The following is a 20,632-nucleotide window of genomic DNA, read 5'->3' on the forward strand; positions in this document are numbered from 1 at the left end:
AGCCAAAGTATATAAATAAAGTGCAAATGTAGCCTGCCTTCTTGATTTTAGACTAGCACAACTAACTATGTCATGTAATACAGAAGCTACACTAATACAATAACATATTTGGCATGCAACGAGAGCAGTAGCCACAATGTTTTATATCAAGTGAAGGTTTTTCTTTTTCTTTAACAGCCTGCACTTTTGTCATAAAATCAATATAAATAGGAGCAAGATTCAATATCTAATGCCAAGAACCTGCTATACTGAGGCCATGTACAGACATTTCTTTTCTACTGGAAGAAATGCTGCTCCCCAGTAGAAATCACAAGTGTACAGAAGTTCCCCAACTTTTTCTCCCAGAACAAAAATGACTGTTCTGGGAGAAAAATAACCTGACTCCAACTAGGTAGGAATTACTCGCAGGGAGCATTTCTCTCAGGAAAATGAATGTCTGTGCACTTTCCTGGGGATGAGTAGGCATAGAACTGTGAGGAACGGCCCTTGTGCCTTCCAGAGACCAGAGTCACCCCACTCCGGAGAAGGCATGGGGGACAGATGCTCCATCCCCTCCCACAGAGAGGAAGAGAGGACAGGAGAAGAAAAGAAGCGGAGCAACCACCGGCTGCTTCCCACCAGCTCCTCACACTACTGAATCCCCAGTGTAAGAAGCAGGAAGGAGGCTTTGCCATGTAGTTCTGTCTGCTTGGCTCCTAGGCACCAGGAGTCAAGCAGAGGAAGCAGCACCACAAGGCCTTGCCTGCTTCTTGCTCCAGAGTCTCTGGTGTGAGAAACAGGCACAGGGCTTTGCCACACTATTCCAGCTCTCTTAGGAATGGGAGGACTGGAGCAGCCTATGCTTTCCCCAGAACAGGATCACCCTGGTCCCACAAAAGTGCAAGGAGAAAGGTTATAGCTGGCTCTGTCCTGCTAGGTCCAGCTGCCTATCCTCCCACCTGCACATCTGATGGCACCTGGAATAGGTGTGGAACCCAGGTGCCATCACTTGGGTCCCCCTCAAGACAGTGGGACACAGCCCCCGAGTTCTGAACTTAACCCAGGGCTGGAAGAAGTGCTGGGCTGCTGAGGTGGTGGCAGGGGCAGGGGCAGTGCAGGGCTGCTTCTGCTTTGGTGGGATGGGGCTGATGCTGCTGAAAGCCCCATGTAAGAGCCCAGAGCCTGTGTCACGTGGTTCAGGTTGTTTAATGCCAGTCCATATGAACTGCCTGCCACCAACTTCCCAACAACTCAGATAAATGGTACAATCTTCATCCTTGGTGGTTTTTAAGACCCGGGTAGACAAAACCTGGTGTACCATGCTGCTCCACCTCTGCCTGCAGCAGCACTGCTGGCTTGGGAGAGTGGAGTGGGGGGCAAAGTGTCCCCATGGTCCCGTATGGTCATCCTACCTAAACACTTATATAATTCGTGGGAAAGGTTGTGAGCTTTAGGAGCAGAATGCTGATCAGGGAATCAAAATGGCTGCAAATAGACATTGCCCTTGTACTACCATAACATTTTTTTTGGCAGCAGAAAATCCAAGTGAACAGATATCCCTGCCCCTTGTCATGCCCCAAATGCCCAAAGATGGTGGCATGAAAATTCCTAGTAATAGTTTGTGCTACCTTTTTCTGTTCATTTATGGATTGAGAGTGCAGAAAGTCTGGGGCTGACATGCTCTCCAGCTGCCCCAAGTAGGTGCTCCCCACATTTGAGGGCCTGATCCTGCAAAGCAACAGCCCTGGGTACTCACCCAAGACCTGGGGTTCCCTGGGGAAACCCATGCATTTCCCACTCTGTACTTGCCAACATGTACCTGTGCCCTCATTCATGTATTGGCTCAGTTGTTAGAGTGCTTGCTCAAGATATGGGAAACCAGTCTAAAGGACTTCAAATATATCTTGTATCTCTCAGGAGAGTGCTCTATCCATAATGCTATAGACTGCTCTAGGGTGGGTGTAATCTTCAAAGATTGCTTGAGTTGGAGAGCAGAAGCAGGAGGAAACATGTCTCTGTAACCAGGTGCTTAGGTGATTCATCTTAAAGGCAGGAGAGGACCTGGTTCCAATCTCTGCCCTATCATCCTATTCAATGACCTTTTGAAATGCATTAAAAATGTCCTTGAAGCAGAGATCAGAACTCAAGTCTCTCCTCTCCCAGGTGATTCCAACTACTGGGCTAGAGATTCATACTCTTACTCCCCAGCCCAATGAATCTTAGACTTTTTTCTTTCCTTCCAAAGTGTCAGCATAAGGAAGTGATGAATGTTTCCCACTCAGAACAGCCTATAGCTTCACTGCTCTTGGCACTCACCTGAGAGGTAAAACGTGTGTTTCAACCCCCTCAGGTAGAGGAGGCCACTGAACCCCTATGCAGCACTGAACCTGAGTCTCCCAAATGCTCTAACCACTAGATTATTTTATTGAACATGTGCATGTGTGACCTAATAACTAAACTATTGTATAAAGATAGAGGTGGCGACCCCATTGAGTGGCAGTATAAATGACCACTGGGGTTTGATCAGAACTAAACTATTTGGTGCATCTTAGATGTATTTGGACCATATCTATCAGAACAGGATCATTAGAGGGGTTAGAGAAGATGGCTAGTCTGAGGACCCTGATCGGGCTTAGGTGCCAAGATGCTCAGGCAAAGCAAAGTCTGGGCTTGGGCAGAAGCAGAACTTTAAGCATCTAGGCATTTTTACTGGAGCAATTCTGGTGCCTAAATGGTTGTGGGGGTGGGTGCGCGTGCAGGAGTGATAGTTGTAGATGATATGATATTATTGCATTTAGATGTCTCCATTAAATTTAAGTCCTTTTAATGAATTATGGTCTCAGAGCCTGTGGTGGGTTGTGCTGTAAGTGAGCGGTGGCTTTCCTGAATCTGTTTGGTCAGCAGGGTGAAAAGGTGGCCTCTAGAGAAAGGATGATGCAACTGCACCCATCTCTTCTCTATTACGTTGGTCAGCTCAAATTGATCAGGAGAAAGTAGAAAGAGAGAGACAGAGAGAAAGTATAAAGAGACATTGTCAACTGAAGCAGATCAGTTATACCAGGGTGTATCCTGGCACAGCAGATCTGCAACATGTTGCTCATTGTCCCATCCATTGATCTTGCAGGACAATAGGCAACATGTCCCTGTTTTGCAGAGACACACCCTGCAGCATCTCAGAAAGTATCTCTGTAAGTGGGGACAGCCAACTCTGGTGCCATCCGGGGGCTGAAAAACACAGTTCCAGCCTAATCCCTGTTTTTTCCTTCCTCTCCAAATGGGAGGGAGTGGAAAGCTATAAAGATCATCACCTCCTTCCCCTTCCTGTACTAGCAAAGTTCATATAGGGTCTCACATGCTGAACAAAGCCATATGCAGACCAATGGATGCCAGGAAGCAGCATCCCATTATATGTCCACTCACATACCTATCAGCTTAGATATACTGTATTTTGCATAGTAGAGAAGAAAATATTTTAGCACACTGGGGACATTTGTACATCTCCTGAAAATTTTACCTATAAAGTAAGAACATATTAGATTAAAAATAAATAATGTTTAAAAAATACTGGAGTTCAAATTGTAGTTAGCAAAGCAGCATTTCAAATAATAATAATAATAAAAATATATTTCTAAATGCTGCCTAAAACAAAACAAAGAACTGGCACCACCTTAAGAACTCTTGAATCTGCCATATCATGCCTCCAACAAAGCATCCACATTAAGTACTTTGTCAGAGCAGAGTTAGTTTTCAAAGTAGTTAGCCCTGAAAAAAGAGGAAAGAAAAACATTGTTTACGCTGCAAAAATGGAGGAATAGGATCCTCCCATATGTTAGCTCAATAGTGAAGTCATTAGAGCACTTGCTCAGGCTCTAGGCCCCATTAACCCAGAGGCATTTGACCCTATATTTCTGACTTCTCAACAATATGCCATCAACTTGGCATTGCTAAGAGTGCTCTCCATCCCTGTAGTTGAAGCTAGCAATTAAGAGGGAAAGATATGCAGGGCCAAAAGGACAGCAGCAAGAAGGGTGACTCCATGAGATGGGCATCCCATAAATGGTGCAGACTTTATCCTACTACTCTCTATCTCATATAACAAGGTAGTCTTGCAGTACTCTGTTGGCCAGTGAGAGCAGAAAACAGCTTGTTTGCCTCCAAAAGATATCGGTCATGAGATGGACACAGACAGACAAAACCCTAACCAACATAACTTATATCAGTAGAGTTTTACCCCTGATTTCTGGGGTAAATTTTCATCTGTCAATATTCTGAACTAATACCTTTTTACTAATAAGTATGGCTAACTGGATTTTTGCCTTCCCTTTTCCTCAAAAATTCTTTTTCATTTTTATCTTTTGGCTCAAAAAACAGAAATCTGCTAATCTAATCTGACTTTCTACATGTCTAGGTCATGTAAATTCACCCAAAAAATCCATATTCATTCCATAGTTTCTGGATGAAGTTGAGTCTATTTTTTAAATAATATATGCCATCTTGATCAAAAAGATTTAGGCAGAAGGCAGGGTTGCCTTTGCACCTTATGGACTAAATCAGAGATGCTGTTTTTTATAAAAGCTTACACTTGTCTCTGATTTCATCAGTTTGTAAAGTGCAAATCTACCCTGCCTTCTGCCTGACTTCAAACTAACATGGCTATCTACCTACCTCTCTCTGCAAAAGATTTAAAACTCTCTAAAGCTGTCACAGGTGTTAGCAGTCAAGAATTGTATCTCTTTTGTCCTTTTATTATAATTCTTATCATTTTCCTCTTTCTTTGCACTGTCATCTTCATGCTGCTATTAATTTCTGTTTCTCTTCTCTAAAAGTTTTCCATTCCTGCTATGAATTCATGGTTTTACTATTTTTACCAGCATAATCTCACAGCATTCCAACAAAGCCATGCAAAAACTACGCCTGTACTCAAGGGGACAAGTAACTTTAGATTCTCATTATCTCCCTTCAACCAATATTTACTATAAGAAGAAAGAAATCCTAAAATGAAATTCTATTCACATTCAGTATCAATTGCACATTATTTGCAGAACCTAAGTTTATTAAAAGCAGCATAGATTTGCCTTTGTTTAAATTTGACCTTCACATTTAAGTGGGACACAAGGTTTAATAGGTAGGAGATTAAAATAAACCACTGTGGTGGGTACATTCTTCTGGATTAGAAGAACTGCAAGGAAGAACTAAAAAATATGAATTAAAGCCAGAAGGCAAAAATACTTTATAATGAGAGATTAAGAAAGTACGTGAGAGAAAGAGAAGAGGTGAGAAACTAGGTAAAAAGAAAATATACCAAAGTTATAGCCTTTCACACCTTTCTCTATGTTGCTTTCCAGGTAATATACAAACTGCTGCCTACAGGGATTCATGTATATATTTAGACAATACCCACAAGAGTCCTATGAAAATATACAAATTGCAATTTGCTGTAAATAAGCAACTTGTTTGAACACAAATATCCAGCCTTAGGAGAGGGATGTTTTCTTATCACATTTTCATCACAGTTTCCTTTTCTTAACGGGTTTGGAAAGAGGATAGGTTAGAGATCTTCTCACACTATAAAAAGACTAACACAGATGTGAGCAGTGGAGATAATAATGATCATTAGTACAAGAGGGAAGAGACAGCTTAGAAAAACATCTTATGAAAAGTGTGCCAGGACACTGATATAAGCTTAGATTTATTAACTTCTAGGGCAGAGGTACTCAACCTTCTGGATCTGCAGGCCAGATGACTGTGGTGGGGCTGGTCCATGAGCCAGATTGAGCCCCGAGTGTCAGGCTTGGGTCCTGGTAGGACCTTCACCTCCCAGCCCTGGGCATGAAGATTGGGCCTCAAGGGTCTGGGGCTCCCCATAGGTCTGGAAATTCAGTGTTGGGGGAGCAGTGCTACTGCTCTCCCACTGCTAAATTTCCAAATCCATGAGGAGTTCCATGGGCCAGAAAACAAGGGACTACAAACCAGAGGTTGAGGCACTCCAGATGTTGATTACTCCTTTCCAGGGCAAACTGCAGAGTTCATTTGTTTTATCTTACCTTTAAAAAAACCAGGTTGATGTATGTGCTCTCATTTTATAATCATCTGGTCACTTACTGCTGCCAGTCTTATCTGCTGAAAATCTTATCTGCTGTTATTGACTTACTAATTCCTTACTTATACTTACACAGACTGTATAACACCATCAGGTAAAGGAATGCTGGGAGAACATTATGCATAACTTGCATAACTTTATCCCCTTTTCCCTGAAACTCAGTTGAACTTTTGGCTGAAACAGAAATCACAGTTCAGTTTTTTCTGGACTTCTCAGAAAGTAATGCACAGAGTTAAATTCAGGACTACTACAGAGAAGTATAGAAAAGTAGAGCTGGAAGGGATCTTCACAGGTCATCTAATCCAATCCCCTATATGAAATAGGATCATCCTTATCCAAACCATCCCATACAACTCCTTGTCTAACCTATTCCTAAAACTACACAGTCAATCCTGTCACACAAGTACAAGGCGCTTTGCCCAAAGACACCAAAACACCCTAAGCTCAACAGGTGAAACAAAGCGATGAGGGCTGTTACCATGGGCAAATCTAGAACTAGATTTTTTTTAAGTGAGGTGCAGATAGTGACGTGCATCATCTTACATGAAACAACACGTTTTCTCCACCTAAAGTATATTAAAAGTTTTACTTATATGCTAGGGGCCTAGGGCTTTATTGAATCAAACACAAACGTAACATAATTGGAATGGGTCAAAAACAGTCTGCAGGGCTGTAAAATAAAAATGCCATTATCAGGAGCAGAATTGCAGAACAAAGAATAGTTTGATCGGTGGAACATTAAGACCATTAAAAAGAAAAGAGGGACATTAACAGCTGTGGAATGAAGAGTTTAGAAGGGATCAGGTAGAGTATAATGAGCCATGGAGTCAACTGACTCCCTCAGCACTGCCTGACTAAAAATGCTGCTGCCACTGCCAGGCAGTTGGTTTTAAATGTTGGGTGGAGCAGGAACCAAGGGGAGTACAAGTGCACAATTATGTCCCTCTGGATCTGCCCCTGGCTGTCCCACTGTTACAAGGGTTGTTAAAATACACCCAAGAGATCTAAGGGAGAGGGCCATGCCTCTACTGCAGAGAAAGGCAAAAACACCTGCAGTCTGACCATGGTGTAAAATTTCTTCCTGACCACAATTATTGGTGATTGGTCTGACCCTGAGCAGAGGGGAAGACCCTCTAACAAGGAAACTTAGGGTTTTAGTTCCAGCAAGAGCTCTGGCTCACCCCCTATGTAAATCCCCGATATCAGATGCAGACAAATTCCCTTAGATAATACCATGCAGTCTCCTAGTAAATCAAACATTTAGTGCACAAGAAAGACATTCTAATAGCAAAAATCAAATATACAGTATTTGAAATATTATGGATAGCTTTCAGACAAAATCTTTAAGTAAAATTTACTGCTGTTCTTTTTATAGGTTTCCCATCTTTGTATCTATTATATATTTAATTGCAACATCCAAACATAGTGTAACATGCCCATTTCTATATGTTAGCATACACACAGAAACACGATCATCTCTAATTCTCTTTCAGAGTTAATTTCCCAGTCTTTACAGTGTGAACATAACATGTGCACTTACCTTGGACTCTTCAGAAGTTGGTAAGAATGGTACGGTCTCAGTCCTTACAAAACACAACAGAACCTCCTCCCCCAAAACAACCTGAGAGTTCAAAAACTAGTAGCCTACAACTTTTGGGTTAATTGTTGACTGGTTCCTGATCAGTGGTGAAAAATAAAACTGTAATATACATAAAAGTGCCACAGGTGTTGGGACTCAGACCTCATACAGGTGACATCAGTTGGCCCTGAAGCAATCAGCCAGTCTTTAACTTCTGCACACACACCCCTCTCTCACACCCCACAAACCCACATCCTGCCCCCCAAAACTCCACCAACATATGCATATACCCCAACACACCCTATGCCCCCACACACAGCCACACCTCCTCCACACCCCAAACACACCCTACCACAAACATACACCTCCTAACACACACACACACACACACACACACTACCATACCTCCCCCCACATCCTACCGTATACATCTCCCCACCCCCAACCACATCCCACCATTTACACCCAATATAAGAGGCTTTATTTTTTTAGTTATTATGCAATCCCTTCTGTATACAGTACACAAACACAAATCATGACAAATATTTGCTGAAATAAAATTAAAATATGTTATAGTAGGTGTTTGACTTCTAGTATATGATTTGGTTTTTTCCTGGTTCTAAGATGGCAACCCCCCCTCCCATAAGGAATATTTGGGGCACACAAGGGGAGGGACTTCTGATGGGAAAGGTCAGACTTTCCCAGACTTCTGGTTCCAATATGGCAACTAGGGGTGGGGCAATTGTAAAGGGGCAGGGCTACCCATGTGGCCCTCAACAGCTCACCAAAACTTAAGTGGCCCTCCAGCAGAAATAATTGTCCACCTCTGCTCTATACTCTCCATACTCAACATGGTATTCCAACTCAAATCAGTACTTTAATAATAGGTTTCTCTGAGGTGGTTCTCTCAGTGCCTTCTGTTGGAACTACCTGTATAATATATATATATATTATTGTCCCAGGTGGAGGCCTCAGAACACCCGCCCATGGCAGGACCCAAGGCAGGGCTGACCTGCCTAGGGAAGAAAGAGAAAAGCCCTGAAGGTAGGGCACACTTACCTTTTGTAGGAAAAATGGAGCCAGATGAGCCACACCATCCTTAAGACAAACCATCCTTGCTGTTCATCAGCCGCTTTTACTGCCAGCTGGAAATGGTACCAGAAGATGACTTCATTAAGAATCACCGCTGGCTGATTTAAAAGTGGGCATCAGGGAAATGGAGAGGAGGGCAGGATCACCACCGAGACAGAAGGTGAGGCTGCTCCCTGGGCTGCACATGGGTGGTGTCAGCAGCTCGGGAACTATACTGGCAGGGACCTGATGGAGGGGGCCTGGGTTCTATTGAATGAGGCACCACACCAGCCTGGTGGGGTGGCCAGACTAAAGAGGATGGAGTTGAAGGACCTGGGAGCCACAGACGCCAGACCCACAAGTGGGGTGAGCTGAAGCCCCATACCCCAACTATTTCTTTTTTCTCTTTTTATTTCTTCTTAAGTTGTTTTCAGGGCCCTGAAGCAGGGGGAAGGGACCAAGGGCAGCTTCCCAAGGCCAGGAGGAGCCAGGATGGCATGGGAGGTGATAGCATAGTGAGGGAAGACCTGGCATTTTGACCAGGATAGTCTAACATCCCATGGTCAGCTTGCACTGAAGGAGTCTGGGTGGCAAGCAAGGAGAAGAGGAGGGAGGAGAAGACATCAGAAGGGCAAGCCAGCAGTCCAATAGCTGGCTGTCCTGAGGGTTGGCACATGGCTGAGGTGTTGGGGAGGTGGAGCCCCAAGAACACCTGCTAAGGGCAGTGCCCGGTCCACAAGGAGCAATGAGAGGGAACCGCAACACTGAAGGAAAAGACCAAGTAATGGAAGGCAAGTATCATGGCCTGCTTTGGGATGAACGTGTCCCATCATCAAGGCTGCTGGAACACACCCTATGGGTGGCACAAGGTGCACACTCCAAAGCAGCAAGAGAGCACCTCCACAAGGCCAGATGGGTGCAATTATAAATATATATATACATCTTTTGAGAGCTAAAGAAATAGGGTAAGTCCATTAGAGGATGATTAAAATGCTCTTCTGAGACGTACGATACCTGGGTTCTAGTCCCTATTCGAGTAAATCCTTCATTATGTATGCAAACTGCAATGACACTAACTGGAGGGACTGAAAGCACTGATTCCAGGAAAAAGCAATATGCCTGGGTAAGAGCACATTCCTGGAAGTGGAAAATGTACATTAAAATCCCTTCAGGCAAAGGAGAAATTTGATTTTGGGTAAGTACCATATTTTCTGACAAACAACATGCACCGTTTCCTCTAACACCATCTAGTAAGAAATAGTGACCCCACTATTTCCAGATCCAGAAACATGGCACTAGGAGAGTGGTGGCATGTTGACTGCAGCAGCTTTGGGGGCTATAGCAATTAACCCCACTACCACTCTCCTGCCAAATTTCTATACACTTAAGGAGCTTCTCCAGCTTGATGACATGATCCTGCATGATGCCCTGGATCCAGGATGCCAGATCCAGTTGTGGACTCACCCTGTGTTGTACCCAGAATGTGCATATTATATTCTGGGGAATGTTATTTGTAATAAAATATGGTCTATATTTATCATGCTGTTCAATAAAAGGGGACTCCTCTTGTAGTTTGCTGAATGTCCTTCCTCATATCCTTTGCTTCTTTTTTTTAAAACATGTTCCTGAAAACAAAACACTTTATTTAAAGCCAGTGGAATATTTTCTTGACATGAAACAAAGTAAAAAACACTGATCCAAGTTGCTTTTTTCCCTCATTTTTCTAAGGTAGCTGATGAACAAAAAAAGCCACTATTCACACACCCTTCAAATATTAGGATAAAGGATTTTTAAAACAAAAGGAAAACCTGAAAGCAATCATTATACACCTAACTTAAGCCTGCAATCATTCCACTAACTACTTCACAGAAGAGAAACATATTTTTAAAAATTAAGCACATAAAAATATTCAGTCATCCAAAATGGTATGATCCTAAAAAAAAAAAAAAAATCAACTAAATCTAGCAGGAAGAGTCAATGGACAAATACAGAATTAAAAAAACAAACAACCAGCTATGTTATAGTTATACAAGTAACTATTAGTCAATTATTTTATTATCTATCGAATGCCTTAGACCGGGGTGCCCACAGGCTGGATACAGCCTATGAAGCTTCTCTGTTTGGCCCAACAGACTACTGGCAGGACAAGGGGAAGTTGGAGGCATGCGACAGTGGTGGGAGTGGGGGCAGCAGAGGCAGTGTAGCACAATGTGGTGGTGGCAGCAAAGGATATGACAGTGGCTCCAGGCCCTGCTGCAATGCTCCATGCTGGAGCCAGAGGCAGAGCTGCAGCTGCCACCATAGCACAAGGCACATGGGGGTAGCAGCCCTGGCACAGGCTGCCATTGTCACTTTCTGCTTGTGCTGCTTTGGCCATTATTGCATTCATTGCTGCTGCTGCTGTGGCTTCCTTGTGCCCTAAGTTGGATCCAGCCCACAAGAAGTCCCATGGTGAGTTTGACACCCTTGCATTAGAGATTTAATGTTCACACGCTGAAACAATGGTGTTTGTTCAGTGTGGTTCTAGCACTGGATTGCTTTTTATCTCCTTATTATATATAAAAAGCACATTCTTTTCTTTTCTCTTGCCCAAAATGATAAATTGTGTTCTGTAGCATCAGGATAATAGGATAGATGAGTGAAGTCTATTCAGTTCAAACACTATTGCTTGATTTTTTATGACAAAAAGTTATACTGTGTACATCTAAGTTATGTAGTGTATTATAGATATATGGTTATATAGTGTGTATACAGTTATATAGTCAAAGTTATATAGTGTGTGTGTGTACTAGAATTTATATTAGAATCATAGGAAAAGTAGGACTGGAAGGGATGTCAGGATCTCCTCTAGTCCAATCCTTCTCAAGGAAGGGTCACCACTCTCTAAAGCATTCTAGACAAATATTTGTTTAACCTGCTCTTAAAAACTTTCAAGGACAGAGATTCATAAGTCCTTTAGATAATCTGTTATGTACCTAACTAGCCTCATAGCTAGAAAGTGCTTCCTAATATTCAACCTGAGTTAACCTTGAAATGATTCAAGACTGTTCATCCTTGTCAGGTCCCCGCAGCCACAGAAAACAGCTTATCATTCTGTTTTTAATCACCCTTCAAGAATTTGAAGACTTATAAAATCACTCCTCCATCTTTTCTCCAAACTAAATAGTCCCAGTGCTTCCAAATTTCCTTGCAAGTTTTCAGGACTTCTAATCACCCTTTTTAGAATTCATTCTAATTTACCTATGTCTTCCTTCAAGTCCAGTACCAAAACTGAACACACCACTGCAGAAATGACTTGTATGTGGGTGTGAAGTATACTCTGTCCAAGTTGAAGGGCGATACTAAATTGTGGGGTGAAATGTACACTCCGAAGGGTAGGGAACGATTGCAGGCAGACCTAGACAGGTTAGAAAAGTGGGCAGTAGAACACAATAGGATGCAGTAAAACAAGGACAAATGCAGAGTGCTGCACCTAAGGTACAAAAATATCCACTACACCTACTGGCTAGGAAGTAACCCTCTCAGCAGCACAGAAGCAGAAAGGGATCTTGGAGTCATAGTGGACTCCAAAATGAACATGAGTCATTGGTGTGACGAAATCATCAGCAAAGCTAAACGCACTTTATCATGCATCAGCAGATGCATGCCAAATAGATTCAAAGAGGTGATACTCCCCCTCTATGCGGCATTGGCCAGACCGCAGTTGGAATATTGTGTCCAGTTTTGGGTGCTGTTTGGGCTGGCTAGGGTCATCTGACCCCAGCACTCTTTCCTGCCTAGGTAGGGGGGTCCAACTTGATGATCTGTTGAGTTCCCTTCTGACCCTAGCACCTATGAACCTATAAGTCTCACCAGGGCTTAAAAAAAGAGAAGAATCACTTCTCTTGACTTGAAAGCAACATATCTATTAATACAACCTAGTATGGTATGGGGTTTTGTTTTTTGTTTGTTTTGGTTTGGTTTGGGGTTTTTTTGGAACAATAGCACACTATTGACCTCATATGCAGTCTACTTAAGCTCCCAGGTTCTTTTCTGAAGCCTGGCAGCCTAGCTAGTCATTCCCCCATCTTGTACTTGTGAACTTGGTTGTAAGTACAGGGCTTTAAATATGTCCTTATTGTATTTCATTTGATTAATTTTGGACCATTTCTCTAGTTATATCAAGGTTAGTCTGAATCTAAATCCTATCCACCAAAGTATCTGCAACCCCACCCAGCTTGGTGTCATGAACAAATTTGCTAATTGTGCATTTAGTTCCATCCTATACCCATTATTAAAAACACTGAAAGTTGCTGGACCTGTGACAGATCTCTGGGGAATTCCCTTGATACCTCCTCTCAATTATACATTGAGCCATTATTTCTCTTTAAGCATGATGACCCAACTAGTTAAGTACCTTATAATACTTTCACCTAAATTCTACTTTTTTACCTTTTTAATGAGAATGCCATGAAAGACTGTGTTGAAAGCCTTGCTAAAGTCAGTGTATACCACATCAGCTCTCCCCTTTCCACAGTCAGTCACTTCATTATTCTTATAGAAAGAAATCAAGTTGGTCAAGCATGAGTTGCTCTTGAATAATCTACATGGGGTGTTCTTGATTACCTTGCTATCGTCTTCATGCTTAGAAATAGAATCCTTAATAACATACTCCATAATTTTTCTAGGTATCAAGGGCAGAGTGATTGATCTGTAATTCCCCAGATCCTCCTTCTTTCCTTTTTAAAGGTAAGTGCTATATGGAGATTTCCAGTAATCCAAGATCTTGCCTGACCACTTGAGTTCTCAAAGATAATAGCCATTGGCCCTGCAAATACCTGAGCTAATCCCTTGAGTATTGTAGAATGAATTTTGTTTTGTCCTGTGGACTTAAAGACACCCGGCTTCTCTAAGTAATCTTTCACCTGTTCTTTCTTTACTTTAGGCCACTTATCTCTTTCCCTAGTTGTCCTGCCAAATGTGTTTGTAATTTGATAGCAGGCCTTATTTGTGAAGGCTGAAGCAAAAAAAGGGCATTAAATTATTTAGCCTGCTTTTAATCCTTTTAATGTCTAATACATTTTAATGTCTAATACATTTTTCTGTTGCCTATTATGTCCCTTGTTAGCTGTGTCTCAATTGGTGCCTTAAGCCTTACCAATTTTTCACCCTGCAGGCCCATGCAATATTTTTGCACTAATCCTTAAGTTTCCCCTATTCTGTTTCAACTCAGTTAAGAGTTTGCTCCTCATTTATGCTGGTCTTTTGCTGCACTTCCTTCGTTCTTTCATATCTGTAAGGGACAACCAGAACTTCTGGGTGATTCAACCTGTCAGATAACTCTTTCTCATGAAAGAAAACTTTGTGATATTTTTTTAGTCTTCTTATAGTATTTACAACTCAGCAGGAAGCCAAAATACCCATTCTTAGAGTAGCATGACATTTCCACTTCTGGCTTGATATCAAAAGCCCAGCTGTGTGAAAAAAACAAACAAAAGTAAATAAAAAAGGAAAAAACAGGTTTATTGGGAGTTCATTTCAACTTGATTCTTATTTTATCTGAACCAATTAACCTGTGGCTTACCATATCCCTACTGAAGTCATCTGCCAAGGAATGTGTCTGATCCATATCTAGCTCCTGCTTGTGCATCTTTGTCCTTTTTCTGTCTATGGTACCCCCATAGAAATGTTGTCTCTGACAACACATATCTCTGACCCCATAAGTAAAATAAAAAATTAAAATGGACCAGGTAATTCAACTCAAAAGTCTGGGAACACTTCCAAGAATATACACGATAGAAACAGCTGGAGAAGTCCATTGAAAAAATCAATTATCTATTTGTGAATACCATATTTACTCGAATACAAGAAGACCAAATATAAGATAACCCCCTCAAAATTAGATTCTATATATGGAAAAATTATTATGATTTTCCAGATGTAGAATCTAGCTATCAGAGTGTTGTCTTGAATTCATCTCCCTTCCATTGCTACAGCAGGGAAAGTAGTGGCTGTGGGCAGGAGTGGGGTGTCAGGTGCCCCCTTGCCTTCTGTCCACCCCAAACTTTTTCCTCCTGCAGCCTTCCTTCCTCACTTACTATCATACCCTGATGATCATGCTCTGTCCCTTCCCCAGGCCCAATGTGGAAATAAGCTGCAGGTGACAGTAAGGGGGGCAAAGGGGAAGGGACAAATAGAAGGCCAGAAACTGTCAAGGGAAACAGGAGACTTCTGTGGGCCTGCCTCTGGCTCCAACCCTGACTGCTGCAAATTTCAGAACAGGTACTCTATAAACATACTTCTGAGCACTGCTTTTGTACCTACTGGGTGCATCTACAGGCAGGGCCAGCCCACAGTTTTTTGGGGCCCCCTGCAAGATATAGTTTTGGGGCCCCGTGATCCATTGAAAAATCAAAATTGTGGTTAATTTCAGTATAAACTCACTGAAATAAAATAGTCGGGGCCAAGCGGCATGCACGTGGGCTGTGCTGCAGAGGGCATGGGCAGTATGTGCTGGGGATGCGTTCAATCCTTCCCTGGGGCCAGGGCTGGGGCTGAGGCCAGGGCCAGGGCAGAAGTGGAGCTAGGAACTCCTCCCCCACTTGGCCAGGAACTGACTGCCTGCATCAAGCCCTTTAAACATGGCACAGGTGGCAGGGGCCGAGCAGGACATGGCCCCTTAATTGCGGGGCTGCCTGTGGCCACAGGTTCCGCAGGATAGGATGCGCCGTACCAGTCTACATTTGGAATTATGGGCTCATGAATACACTGTGGAGCTTATTGTTTCAGACTGAATTGCTCTTAGGCAAATCGTTTGAATACGTGCCTAGAAGCGATAAACTGCAGAGCTATAAGCTTCACTGTTTATTTATGTGCAGCATATTGAGCCCCCTGGGCAGAGCAACCCCAGCTGGCAGGGGCCAGGGACAGAATTAGCCTACCAGTCCAGAGCAGCTCCCCTGGGCTCAACATGCTTTGGAGAGGCTGGCTGGGGCATGAGGGTGCTTCAGTGTGGGACTAGCTGGCAGGAAGCCCCAGCACTGAAGCACCCTCATGCCCCAGCCAGCCAGGCAGCATCTGCATGTGCACTGCTGCAGAGTAAATTAGTTTACTCCAGCCTAACATGGGCACATGTGTAAATGCCAAGACATTTACTGCACAGCTATTTAGTCAACAGCACAGTAAATGTCTCGTGTATTGTGCCCATTCATACATAGAACAAACTATTTATGATATTAGTTCAGCTAAAAGGATTATGACTTATATAACACATTGGTCTGGGCCCCAGGATCAACAGTATTTCAAGTCATCATGACCCCACAGCCCAGCATTGCTCAGTATGTGTGTGTACTTCAGATACCCCTACAAAGGATCCAGATACTAATTAGCCCCCCACTTGTGACTGGAACCAGGTGTTCTTATCACAAGTCCTGGGACCCTCCAAAGATATATATGCAGATGATGTGTAGGGCTGCCTGTTCTGTCTCCATCCCATAGAGAAAGTGCGGCCACACTTATCACATGCAACAGGCTAATGGGGCAACAGAGCACCTCACATACATAGAACTTTTGTGATGTTTGCCAAACATTAAAGGGCTGGTGAAGAAACAGGAATAATTGGAAATGGGCAAGAAAGACAGTGATCAGCAGGGATCCAGTTTTCCATTTACCATGGAAAAACAGAAAACCAAAAACTTCCCCTTTACCCAAGAAAAATGTGGATTTCTCATTTAAATGGAGAAACCCATGGAATTTGCACTTTTGCAAAGATCTCTCTTCAGGCTGGCAGAGTTCCAGCTTGCAAGGGGCTGGGCGAGAGTGGGAGGAGGGCAGTCAGGCAGGAGGTGTGGTGTGCATGTACATGCACATGGCCACCAGGCAGTCTAGAGAGCAGCTCCCACAGGTAAGTCAGAGAGGGTACAGGGGAAAGAGGAATTGAGGCCCCATAGGGAAGGAGGGAGTTGGGCACTAGGGCTGGAATGCACGGCTACAGGACCCAGTGGGGAGTAGAACAGGATCATGGGCAGCTCCTTTGGGGGCAGGAGGTAGGGCTGTCTCCCCACTGCTGCGCGCACTCCTGGGGGGCAGGAGGAGCATGTGCCTCCCAGATCTGTGAGCAGGGTGGGGGTGGGCATGGGCTGCTTCCTGTGGGATCAGGCTCCCCACCCTGTAGCCCTCCCCCAGGGCCTCCAAAGCCTTTGTGACCCAACACTCCAGGACAAAGCAGGACCACATGAGGAAGCTCACTGCCACTGTGAGATCCACACTGCCCTGGTGATGCACACCCTGTCCACTCTGCAGCAGCAAGGAGCACAACCCTACACTACTGTAGGGTGGGAAGGGAACTCCTCACTATGGCAGCATGGAGCTCAAGAGCAGCTAGCAGCTTCCCCACACAGCACCCTCTGGGCTGCAGAGGCCCTACAGGTGGGCAGCAGAGTGGGGAGTCCAAGCCTACAGCAAGCAACATGCACCCAACTTGTGTGCAAAAAAGGTTCCCATGGGAATTTTTGGCATCAGGGAGGGTGCCAGAGCTTGCTCATTCTTGCCCGGGGAAACAACTTCCCATTTTCCTTAAGGGCCACACACAAACACACAAAAAAGGTTCCCATCAGTGTGTTTGCCCAATATGGGTGATGCATTTTATGGGCATGCTCAACATGGGCTGCATTCAGTTGACTATTAGTTTCCATGAATGAGCACAAAGTGCTTCTAGCAGCAGTTTAAGGATAGCCAATGTATTTAACTGGGAGAGGGAAGGGGTTGTTGGTATGGAAATATAAGAGGCCAGAGTGTTTTTTCCCCAGCTGATTGGGTGGGGAGGAGCACCTCATCTTATATTTGAGTAAATATGGTATATAGTGATAAAGAGGTTTCCATAAAGTTGAAGGGCATTTGTATTAATAAGTGAATTCACAGAAATTCATCCATTTTTGCCAATGAATTTCCACATTATTAACTGGCGAGGGAGCTGGGGTATATGATTTATGAGGACAGGCTGAAGGAACTGGGATTATTTAGTCTAGAGAAGAAAAGACTGAGAGGGGATTTAATAGCAGCCTTCAACTACCTGAAATGGGGTTTGAAAGAAGATGGATCTAGACTGTTCTCAGTTTTGACAGATGACAGAGCAAAGAACAATAGTCTCAAATTTAGCAAAGAATGTTTAGCTCTTTATTTTGCTCATCTTGAAGCTGTTTGTCTGTACCAGTGCTTATTTTCTGTCCTCCCACTTGCATAGCCACCCTGTCTTCTATATATGCTGGGAGGTGGTCTAAGGGGGTGCACGTGGAGTCCCAGGGAGGATTGTTTGATTCTGGGCTGATGCTGAAACCTCTCTAGAGAGCACCTTGCAAAACACCAAATTGCAAAACACCAAATTTTCATTTTTTTAAGGAGAAAAAGAAAGGAAATACCTGTTCTTGTTCAGGAAGCACCGCAGGACATCAATTCAATTTCAAGGGAGATTTTTGGTGTAAAATAGTATAATAGTGAAATTAGGAAGAATTTTCTCACTAGGAGGGTAGTAAAACACTGGAACAGGTTACCCAGAGAGGTTGTGGAGACTCCAACCTTAGAGGTTTTTAAGACCCAGCTAGACAAAGTCTTGGTTGGGATGATCTAGTTGGGGATGGTCCAGCTCTGAGCATGGGGTTAGATTAGATGACCTCCTGAGGTCCCTTCCAAGCCTAATTTTCTCTGATTCTATTATTCTAATTTCTCATTCACAAATTACTTGAAAAACAAAATACAGCATGGCTTTAAATAAAGTTCCCAAAAGCAAGAAAAAATAAAAGTAAGACCCTCAAACTGCCAGTCAATAGTCCATGCTTTAATCACTTTCTAATATTTAGATTTGCAATGCAATATATAGCATATATGCAATCATGCACTATCAGCACACAGTACAAAAATCTGGGCATATTACCCTTATTTAATTATTGCTTGTCAGCTAATTCTTTATATGAAACACAAAATGTATTAATGAGCTTTTAAATCAAGCATTAAATACCACAAGAACAAAGAAGGGAAAAACTACATAGAAAGTCAAGAAAGAAGGAGATACAGATGAGTAAGTAGGCAGCTGCAGTGGGGAGCTTTGGATAGGTGTTCTCTTTTTCTTTTTATACAGCTTCCATTCTCTTTCCCAACATCTCTGGCTTTTTCCTTTTGCTCTCTGTATTCTATTCCTTGACCTCACTTTTCCTTTCCCACCTCCTCCTCTTTGCCCCCTTCTATATGTTGGCCTAGAAATGATATTTAAAGGCCTGTTTTTTGGGAACTGGCTTATACGTATAGATTATAAGGGGTCAAGATGGGCAGCAGGAGTTAACTGGATTTCTAAAGAGCTTGGGAAACATGCACACAGCTTCTCATGGCCCTGGAAGTAGATAAGCTGTCTAGCACAACAAGGCCAACGGATGGACACAGCCTGAGAATGAAGTGGGGGCACGCCATTACATGAGATCACAGCCTTCAAGGCAGACACACTGTCTAACACAACAAGGACACATAGTCTAGGAAACAGCCTGGGAAACAAAGGAAGTATGTATCATACTGTCCCATAACACAAGACAAGTGACACCAGCAACAAGGTCCCTGAGAGCAGGGAGGCATAAGTCCCAGTTTGGTCTGGGGGAACAGACCAAATTAGGAGAAGGCCCGGAAGGCTATGTGGACATGTGACCACAGAGAGACAACTAACCAGAGATAGCCATGGATGAAGAGTCATCAGGAGTCATCAAGGGGGAAGGAGAATACAAAAGCTGGCACTTGACAGTAACAAAGAGTCTCTCCCTTTGTCCCTCTTGTCCCTCCTTTTGTCCCAGCACTCCCTGTTCCTTCTTATCCCTCCCCATCTCTCTTTGCTGTCCCTCCCCTTCTCCTCTATGAGAGGGGTCCCCACCCCCATCCTCATCCACAGGAAAGGTCCCGAGGTCACCGTGGACCAAGGGCACACACCAGCAGCTGGCCTAATGCACCCCACTGCAGGAGGGCTGTGGGCCTTGGCATCCCACTTCCACACTGCTGACACGTAAGACAGACAGCCTCAAAGTGAACCCTGCATCCTGACCAGATGTACTTTGACTCTGATGACAGCCCTAGAATGGGTAAATATAGAATTGTTTGATTATATGTATTGTTGGTTTTTTGTTCTTACTCTGTATCAATAAATTCACCTATTATCGACCAGCAGGTGTTGTGGTCAGCCTGAGGGTTGTGCCTGCCCAAAACAAAGGTATAGGTGCTGGGTCCAAATCCAGTATCAAAATAATCCAGCTCTATTTAGCTAATCTTCTTTGGAAAAAATCATTTAAAATATATTAACATGACATTTGCAGGCCACTACAATGTTCTGTCAACTTTCAAGATGTATCTCCTGTTCTCCACCATTTTCCGTATTGCAGAGTGAGACTAACTAAACTCTTTAGGCCAATGGCAGTCTCTGATTCTGTGCTTGCTCATCAACTGGACCTGTCCTAATAATGTCCTGCCTTGGTTGAGGCTATCAGATTCCTCCTTGATACAAATCTATAAATTACTGCATACTTCTGCATCTACATTTTACATGCTACAAAAGAAAATTATACTAAGATAACATCATTAATGATGTAGTCAAACAGTTCTTTGTATGTGCACATAATAATTCTGTAATTACATGATTACCTACTATTTTTGTCCTCTGTGCCTCATTATATGCACACAATGGACACTACACTCATTTAACGAACAGCTATTTAACTTTTCCTCTTCTACTCTTCTCTTTTGTTCAATTCATGGCTCCGCGGCTTACCTACTACATGCTATCATTACACAAACATTAATATATTGATTTTCACAATACCCTGTATAATAAGGTTTTATTGTTATCTCTATGTTATAGATCTGAGGGCCCCTCTACATGTACAGTAAAAGCATGATGG

General features: G+C 43.2%; 1 long non-coding RNA gene across 2 annotated transcripts in view; it reads left to right on the forward strand.

The window, feature by feature from the left end:
- Positions 1 to 20,632, forward strand: part of LOC149870149 (uncharacterized) — a 121,110-nt gene that overhangs the window by 64,656 nt on the left and 35,822 nt on the right. The window contains exons 2-3 of one of the 2 annotated variants that reach the window (XR_016440695.1): positions 13,397 to 13,457; positions 19,538 to 19,819. This is a non-coding gene — a long non-coding RNA (uncharacterized LOC149870149). Of the gene's footprint in view, positions 1 to 10,474; positions 13,458 to 19,537; positions 19,820 to 20,632 lie in introns of those variants that run through there. The other variant, XR_016440694.1, reaches the window with a different exon arrangement.

This window comes from Crocodylus siamensis, chromosome 2 (assembly GCF_052110815.1).
Source record: "Crocodylus siamensis isolate JL-2025a chromosome 2, ASM5211081v1, whole genome shotgun sequence".
NCBI classification, from domain to species: domain Eukaryota; kingdom Metazoa; phylum Chordata; order Crocodylia; family Crocodylidae; genus Crocodylus; species Crocodylus siamensis.